Genomic DNA, 10216 nt, shown 5'->3' with positions numbered 1-10216 from the left:
TGGCGACGATTGAAGACATTTTGTCTTCTGGTAAAATTAAGTGTGTGCTAAACTACTAGGAAATTATAGCATTCAAATTCAATATTTATGAACTCAAAAAGGCAATCTACCCACTGTGCCCTACCACGCAACCTTTTTAAGTATTTGATTAGGTAATCGGAGCATGTTAAAATTAAAAAAAAATCCCTGACGATTTGCTGGTAAAGATTGAAGTGTCAGAGACCCAGAAATTGGTTTGTCAATGCGTTGTCAAATAAAGTCACATGTGCACGCGAACGTATTATCTTTCTTGGGCTCGGAGCCTCTTCCTTACCTTGAATTATGATCTCATGAGGCTATGGTTATGTAAAACTACAATTATCTTTGCGAAGTTTCGGAAGTTGATTGTTTATTTTCAAGTCATCTTGTATGAATAGATGGTGGTAACAAGGAAGGTAAGATTGGCAAAGTGTTACAAAAAAAAGTTCAAAGGTTACCTGTGTTAGAAACGCATTTTTTTAGGTACTGAGATGTTTATCCTTCATAACAGTCTTCAAAATCTTTGCAAATAATATGGAATGCAGAAGCTTACTCATGAATTCTCAGATTCTCTTACTCCATCATGGACGACATTTTTTACACAATCTTTTATATAGACTATTTTGTTTCTAAAAGTACATTATAAAATTTGAAAGTTTTCTATAAATTTTGTGGTTAGCAAGTTTAAATATGACCTTAGCATAAATAAGCTCAAAGGTTACTTGTGTTAGGATATATATTTTTTAGGTACTGAGATGTTTATCCTTCATAACAGTCTTCAAAATCTTTGCAAAGGATATGGCATGCAGAAGCTTAGTCAGGAGTTACGCCAGGCCAGATTCTCCTACTCCATCATGGGCAACGTTTATATTTCGACGAGTTGTCCTGGTGCACTCATGACGATGGACAGCTCGTACATCGAAACTTTGGGTGATTGTAAGAGTTGGAGAATCTGACCTAGTGGAATTCCCATGTAACCTTTAACGATTCTATATGCAGGGAAAACCTGTGATAATTCTTTTTATGATATGTATGCCTGGCAAGGTTATTCCATTCTTAATTTTTTGGGGCTATCGACGTAAATAAGGGTTATAAATTCATACTCAGAGTAGCTTAATTCTTACAATCTATTTTGAGGTCTATTCTCTTGAAACCTTTTTTTATTTATTTTGATAATGTTTTGTGTACTAATTGCGTGATATTTGGAATGTGATGCTGTTTTAATTTGTGGCTGAATTTTGCACAATGAGTTAGGAGTGTGTTGACAGAAATATTATCTTACAATGAGACATCGCCAAAGTGATTTCGGGATCTGCATGCGGATGTTATTGATTGAAACTATATAGGTAAGGTAGAAAAAGTGCCACGGCTTTCTTCCACATAGGCCCAGATTTGAGGGATATTCGCTTGTAAAGATTTCGGGCAGGATGACATCCCTTGAGTAATGGCTACCTCTTTAACTACGGCCGTGTTTTTCTCTCTTCTAATTTTTGAAATCACTGTTACATTTTATCCCCATTCGTTTAATTTAGTTACTTCACGATTTTTTAGATTTAATATCAATTTATGGATTTTAAACGAAAGTCCATCTTGTCTCTTACCACACCGATTACTCTTGGGTTGTCATGTTGTGCGAAGTCTTTACAAGCGAATATCTCTCGAACCAGGGCCTTTGTGGAAGAAAGCAGTGACACTTTTTCTACCTTACCCGTATAGTTTCAGAAAATAACATCCGTATCCATATCCTGAACATCACTTTGGCGACGTCTCCTTGTTAGTGCATAAGGAATAATTAGTGTTTTTTGCCGATTTTTTTAGCATACCTTAGAGTTTATGCAGCCAACTGTGGTGATAAACTTTTTCACCTATCTGTAGAGTGAAAGATTTAGTTAGTGATGTGTATTTATTTTGTATTTTAATGGTTGATTTGATTAATAATTTATAATTGTGGTTGATTAATAAGGCTCTGCCCACCCTAATATAGAAATGTAGCTATTAGAATATCTTATATGGGTGAGATGTGAAAGGAAGGATGTTGTCCATTGCTAGCTGCAATTTTTTCTCATCATTGTGGCAGAGCTTGAATACTGGAATAGTTAAAATGTTCATCTTTTGAGGTTTTGCATGAATGAAACCATTGTTCAGTGTATTCATTTGAGTGCAACTGCTGGTCTGTCAGACCATGTAATATTGAATGCAACAAATAATAATCAGATGATTCAATGTCTGGGGAATTTGGTGGGTACGTTCGGCATTTGCATTTCAGTGTTTCCAGCTAGGTTTTAATGTTTAATGTTCTAGGCTGGTAATGTGAGGTTGAGCATTTCATGCTGTGGAATTACTGTTGAATCATTGGAAACTCAATTTCCTTGCTCGACACTAAATTCCCAATCCATGCAATCCCTTTGAAATGGCTTGGTGGGCAACTACAAATACAAAGCAGGCTCTTCTTGAGTATGGCATTGATCTTCATTGAGCAATGCCCAAATTGATTTTCTCTGGAGGTTTTTGGCCTTTCTACACCTAGACAGTTGTCATCATTGAAATAATTGTCTTTGAAGCTATGATACCAATCGTGTAACATTGTTTCTCTTATAGCATATCTTGGTTAACTTTATGGTGCTCTTCTCTCAACACCAACAAAGTATCTAATGCCGTGGCGTATTCATCATTGTTGTTGAGCAGTTTGTTTACCTAATGTCTAAGCTTGAGTCATGATTATTCTGGTAGTTCAAAATTGACCAGCAATCAGTGCTATAGCCATCTATTGAGAGGCAGTTGGAACTTTGTTTCGAGCATAATACATAATTGCTGTGTAATTGGTTTTGCATATTTTAAGGATAATAATAACAGGGTAATTTAAAGAAATATTTCATAAAATAGTTCTGGAAGAGAAGATGATTTCGAGGCCTGTTTTCTTTCTGTATAATTATTACACCCTGTATTTGCTTCCAGAGTTTATATTTGAGTATTAACAAGAGGTAAGAGAACCTAAAAAATACATTGAAAACATACTCCACTGATTTTTTCCATGATTCTACTGTTGAGAAAAGAATAAATAGTGATTTTCTCTTTTTAACAGCTACTACTACAAAAATGATATTTGCAGAAGCAAATTGAGTGCAAGAATAAGAAACTTGATCAATTCATTTTCTTAACTGCAAAATATTTTGTCTTCAGTCTCTCTTTTGATTTCTCATGAGTTGAAAAAAAAAGAAAAATGATACATATGAATAATCTCCATTCTCTGTCGTGTATTTTACTGTGAAGGGGCAGCTTCCATGGCCCCTAAGATATTTTGAAATGACACTGTGTGTACTTGGAATATCAGAAATCTTCCTGTTCATTTTATTCAGTTTGCACTGTAGCTTTTCAGTATTTGATTAACACGCATGCGGAGACCAGGCTATTTTTTATATGATAACAGAGGCAATATGTGTAACATTTTTCTCTGAAATGCTTTGAGTATCCCATATATGTGTTTTTAAAGAGATGAAGGTTTATCCATGTTACTTTTTCTGCAGAGTTTTGAAGGAAGAGGGTCAGATGATGAGGAGTCGGAGCCTTGTGTGGAGACTAAGGACTGCATTCAAGATGTCATTGAAAACAATCCAGAGTTCGCAAGCTCATCCCAAACCACTGAAATATACATTCCTGTGCCAGGCTGCTTTCTACCCAGGGATGACAATTTGGTAAGTTTTTTTCTGATACACAATGAAACCTATATTGATCCTTCTTTAGTTGTACAAATTTCTCAGTTGCATGAAGAAAGATAGTATGCCTGTCATAAAGTTAAGTATTTCAACTGGTAGTCAGTAACATATATGCGACCTTCAGGGGTTGTACTTTTCTAGTAGTAACACATAAGGTAGCAATCCGAACCACTCAAATCCTATTTCATGCAAGTCAGTATCAGTTGTGCCACACTGCTAATCTGTTGACAGAAATGTCTCCTATCCTGTGGAGTAGACTTTTGGCATAGCCTTGTCATCTCTGTTCAAGCCATTGGTGGTGGCTCTAACTGGGCTTTGTCTCATGATTGCCCTCTATTTGTTCAAGCCATCTTCCTCCTTTAATCTAATTAAGGAATAACCTAAAACTGTTGCAGTACCTCTTTATATCCCTGGGAAAAGAAAAGATGAAGATAATTCAAGGTACTCTGGAACCTCGATCTATCGTTCCCACTGTTGTGCCCCTACTGTAAGTGACCAAAATTCTCATTCAAACCTCCAAACCTTTCAATCAATGTGATCTTGGTAGAGTAGCTCCCCCTCCCTATTTGGACATTAATATTCTAGAGTTTGATCTGTGAGTTGCAAGATTCTCATGAGTATTTTGAGCAGCTGGAGTGGTCTCAATTAAAATAGGAGTTTTTTTATCAAATGACGTTATTAATATTATGCTTCTATTGAGTGATGCCCATTATCCTCTTCTAGATTCACGTAAAAGATGAGAATGAAGGTCAACTCAATGAGAATTATCCCATGCTGTACACATCAGATCCAGCTGCAATAACAAGTGATGTGTCAGACCCATTGGCCACTGATGACCTGGTGAGTGTACTTTTGCCAAGTGTAATTTAATTTTTAAACGTCACAGTATCATTTCTCAATGGATTATTCCCAACACCTCCCAACAGAAACATACAGCATTTTGCCTGCCTGTTCAATCATGAACAACTACAGAAGAGTTTTCATGTTTGAATCATTAAAATGAAATGTAATGAACAGATTTGTTGTATTTTGCCAAACTGACTGCTCAACTTTGCTCACTGAGCAATTAAGCTCTCTGTTATCATGGCACTGAGCAGTCATTTGTTATGTGATCATACAAACAGTTTCACTTCTGTCCACCACAAGGATTTTGAGAGTTAAACTGAGTACTATTGACTTAGGTACACTGAATAAGATTGAGCGTGACATCATGATGTAGCTGCTAGCAAGATTCAAGTATATAACTCTCATTCCTTATGAGAGATTGATGTTCACAGGAATCAGGTTGTTGCCAATTTGGGTTTGGTGATGAAAGCAGACAGGAATTTACTATGGGGATAAGAGATACGTCCTTCTTTACTATTTTTAAATAGGGTGTTGCTTGTTGGCAGTATAAGTCGATTGCTAAAAGACATCAATGTTTACTGAGGTGAACTCATTTTTACTAACTTCAAATCAATATTCTTCAATTTGAGTGTTGGACATCAGCAATGGAAGTCATTAGCGAAAAACAGGGTTGATAAAAATCAAGATTTTTTGCAAAAAAAATCATTTTTGTTGATTTTTTAAATTTAAATCGGATTTTATTGATGTAAATGAGATTTTTATGATTCTCCATTCATCAAAAATTCAGTTATTTGCAAAACTAACTATTTGGGCAGCATATTGGAGAATGATCGTTTGCAGAGACAATAAGAGGCAACATACTCTAAACTTAATACAACATTTAGTCAATCAGGGGAGAGAACTATGGAAATGCCAATGGTATTAAATTAAAAAGTACACCAACATAATATAAAATTGCCATTGGAAGTATCAAATGTACTATATTCTGCGGTTCTAAAGCATATGAAGTTTAGAAAAATTCTGTAATTGCAACTTTGTATGGTGCCCACGCTTAGAAGTTAAATCAGAAAACAATTTTTTTTCAACGCATTCTAACCAAAGCCATTTTTTTTATTTTCATGTTACATGCATTCCTACAGTATCATTTCTATATAAGAGCCACCATTGTGCTGATAACTGTCGATTCATTGTATTAATTAAGATATAAAAATCAAAATTATACACTTACAGCTTCCTTTTCTTGACTCTTTAAAAATCAAGCATACAGATCACATTATGATTTAAATCACCTGATTTTTAAAAATGAAAATCAAGTGATTTAAATCGTGATTTAAATCAATCAACCCTGGCCAAAAATATCAATTGTTAGTTCATTTACTGTTTTGCTATGTCAATATCATTTTGAAGTGGAATATCACAGCACCTCAGCAGAACCAACATCATTTTTTTCTTGCCAGATCGTGAGAAACCATGAAAGGGCTTTCATGAAAGGATTATTGAGAGTGATTGATGCATTTTAATGAACAGATTTGGTGTATTTAGCCAAACTGACAGCTCAACATAGTTTACTGAGCCAGTGAGCTCTCTGTCATCATGTCACTCAGCAGTCTTTAATTTTGTTATCATACAAACGCAGTTTTTTACTTCCAATTATCTGGGAGCAGAAGGGGGGAAAGGAATTGAGAGTTATGCTTAGAACTGTAGAAATGGGAGGTCTCTAATAGATTGACAATGACATTATGATGCAGCTGCTAGACAGATCTGACAACAAAAATCGTTCCTTATGAGAGATTGATAATCACAGGAATCAGAATGTTGCAGATTTGGGTTATGTGTTGGAAGTGAACAGGAATTCATTAACAGGACTAGGGATATGTCCTTCTTTACAATTTTTTAATTGGGTGCTGGATGTTGGCAATGCACTCCCAAAGGATATCAATTTTTGGTGATGTGGACTGTTTCTGATTAACTTTTACTCAATTTTCTGCTGCTTTTATTCAAAGTTTTGAAACATTTTCAACTATTTTTATTGTAAGATAATATTATTCTCAGATTTTTAAGAAATATTTTTCTATAAGATTTCACGTTTTTTTTTAATCAGTGTTCTTTTAGAGTTTAATGTCAAATCATTTTGGATTAATGATAATGATTTTGGCCAGATTGGGTGGCTACAAGTGAAAGAGAAGATTATTATCAAAGGAGGTTATTTTGTTTTGCTTTTTTGTGTTGAAATGAGGTTATTATTGTTTTGTTTTTACTGGCACCCATTGTTCTCTTCTAGTGTCATGTGAAAGAGGAGAACCAAGATCACCTCGGTGAGGAGAATTATCCTGTGCTCTACACAGATTCAGCTGGAATTTCAAATTATGACTCAGACCCATTGATGACTGATGAATTGGTGAGTTAATTCTCACCTTGTATAGTTCCTTTTTTCTAGGGCACAATGTCTTTCTGTTGTGGAATATTGGCAACACCTCTCAGCAGAAACTTACAGCATTTTCCATCACCTGATCAGTCATTAAGAAATAAAAAACAGCCTTCATGAATAAATTGTTAAAAATGAATGATTAAATGCTATGGACACATTTGGTGTATTTTGCTAAACTGACAGTTCAACTTCACTCACTGAGCAATTGAGCTCGCTGTCATCACCGCACTGAGCAGTTATATTTTTTGTGATCATACAAACACGGTTTTCACTTCGGTTTGCCACCAAACAGAATGGGATAAAGAATTGAGAATATTACTGAGTTCTCTTTAATTTGGTACTCTGACAGAATGACCATGACATCATGATGCAGCTGCTAGCCAGATTCAACTACATAAATCTCATTCCTTATGAGAGATTGATGTTCATAGGAATCAGATTGTTGTAGATTTGGATTTTCTGATGAAATCGAACAGGAATTTATAGTGTAGCCTAGGGATTCAACCTTCTATGCCATTTTTGAATGGGGTGTTTGACGTTTGCAATGCAAGTGGATTGCCAAAAGATATCAATTTTTAGTGACTTGAATTGAATTTTCTTTACTCTGACTGAATTTTCTGCTACTGTTGTTCTAGTCTTGAAACCCTTCCACTTTTAATGAAATATTAAGTTTTGCTTATTCTTAAATTTTTATCTATTTTTTAGAAGTCAGTGCTCATGGCCTTGTTCCCCTTTTGAAATTAGTTTTAATGATCGGGGAAGTTCACAACTTAAAAAGTTATTTATTCCCAAGACTTTCCCAATAAAGTTGTTTCTTCTTATACTATGGCTAATATTAGGTTATTTGAGAATGAATAAGAATTTTACTGGCTGAATCATTTTGGTTTATCAAGTTAATCTGTTTTCTACAAAGAAACCAGAATCGTTCATCGGGAATAATTTTTTTTCTACGTACACTTTGTAATTCAAGCTTTGTTCATGAAAACTATTTCTTCTTGTACCAATTGATTAAAATGGGTATCCATCGTTGTCCCTCTTTCCAATAGAGTGATCCAGTAACATACAAAATCTCTTCTGTTAAAGAAGATCAGATTAGCGATGATGAAGAAGGACTTCATGTACTCAATCATTGCTCTGATGGTGTCTCAAATAAACTGATGCATCAAGACTCTTCTGATCAGGTAATACTATTAATGAACTTTATTTTGTACTGTATCACCATCATAATTTAACAGAACTAAAATTGGTTTCATGCAACCCCCAATTACTATCTAACGTCTGCTTATCTTTTCATGTATATGGCCTTTTTTATATCCTTAATAACCTGGCCAATGTGAAGCATACAGAACTATTATTTTCCCTTCTTCCTGTCCACCTCTCCTTTTTTATGACTATTGTATTTATAAGGCCATCACATCTAATGAGGTGGCCAATTAAGATAAGGTTTTTAGAAGACTTCCCTTTCCTCCCACTCTTCTTTTTACTTCCTTCTTCTGTTTTCATTTTCTTATCTTTGGTAATCTTCTGGAGCAACACATTTTGAAAGCTTCCAATCTTGACTTTTCTGCAGCTGTCCATTTTGAAACATGGCTACCATTTTTTACTATGCTCGAAATGTAGTATCAGATGTACTGTTTCCTTATTTTGGTGTTAATACTCTCAACTGTAGGAGAGTCTTATTTTTTCTAGTGTTCTCTGTGCCTGTGCTATTATACTATTTCTTTCTTGCTTCATCATCTCTGGTAACTAAGCTTCTTAAAGCATAACATATCAGTCTATTTGTGAGAATAGAGATGCCCTTAAAAATGACAAAGAGTATTGTAACCTTCATCAGTGGTGGAGTTTTATATTTAATTGTAGAAATTATTATTTGTTGTTTATAATTTATCATCAATTAAGTGAAGTTACTCCTAAAACAATTCGTTACGCTTGAAAGCACAGTCTAAATCTTTTGTGCAAATAAGTTGTGAAGGATTTAGTTATTTCCAGGCAAACTAATGTTGTTGTATGGAAATATACATCATAGAATCTTAATTAAGAGTCTGGATGTAAAAATACCTCAAGAAAAACCCACTTGTCAATTTTACATGCAGAGAAAAAAACCTTTATATTTCCCCATTGAAGTTATGCAACCTTTGTCCTATAAGAAGTTAATCTAAAGATTTCTCTTTTTCGTTACATCGAAATGGCCTTCAGCTATATCTCCTATGAATAAGTTTTTTTTGTCAAAATCTTTGATGTCTCTAAACCAAATTATAAACCAAAATAAACTAAAATTATTTTCTGTTGTTGCCCCTTTTTATTTTCCATGAATGAATGCTATTACCTATGGGCTCTGGATTCTCATGCAGTGTTCCCATAATATAAGTTTCTGTTATAATATAAGATGATATCTGGAGAATTACATCTCCAGGAATTGTTACCCAGAGAATAATGAGGAGGATTTTTCAGGGATTTTGCACTGAAAATAAGCATTAGGAGTATATTTAAGTGGTAAATTTAATAACAAGTATAAACTTAATCAATTCCTGACACTAATTACCTTGCCGGATAGTATGAGGTATATATCCATTTGAAACTAACTTTTATTTTATTCGTATGAATAATTCTGAAAAGTACATCTATGTTTCTGTACCTCATTCGCTAATGATGATGATTGGGGATTATGTTGCAGCCCAATACCTTAACTGCTTCCCAAGGTGAAAAGGTGGAAGCTCAGAGTAGGGGAGATATTATGGCAGACCTGGAGGTGACGCTGATTCGTGCAAAGAAGGAACTATCTCCGGTGGAGAATGACCAGGTATGTACAGAATCCTTGTAATGGAATGTAATTATTTGTTGAAGGAGGTAAAAATCTAAACATTGTCATTGTAAATCATGGGACATGCTGCTTTTTACACAGATTCATGGTAACCCATTAGATTCAAAGTAATTAATAATTCAAGCAAGTTATCTTATCTTAATGTAAGCAGTTTTTTTTCCTTCTTGTGTTGTTCATTTGGTAGTAGTTGTCTTGCCTCATGCATTACTATATAAAATCCTGGGACTGATTAACTTGACCTTATTGGCACTCCAGTGGGGAAGTGGTGCACCTTGGTGGTCCAAAGTATTTCATGCCTGTGCTGTTATTCATGTGATGGCACATTATACCTGTGATTTTCCGAATCTACCCATGATTTAGGTGTCAAAAGTCTCACATAGTTGCTTGTTA

The sequence above is a fragment of the Ischnura elegans genome (genome assembly GCF_921293095.1).
Source record: "Ischnura elegans chromosome 13 unlocalized genomic scaffold, ioIscEleg1.1 SUPER_13_unloc_4, whole genome shotgun sequence".
Classification (NCBI taxonomy): Eukaryota; Metazoa; Arthropoda; class Insecta; order Odonata; family Coenagrionidae; genus Ischnura; species Ischnura elegans.
This window is presented reverse-complemented; position numbering follows the sequence as displayed.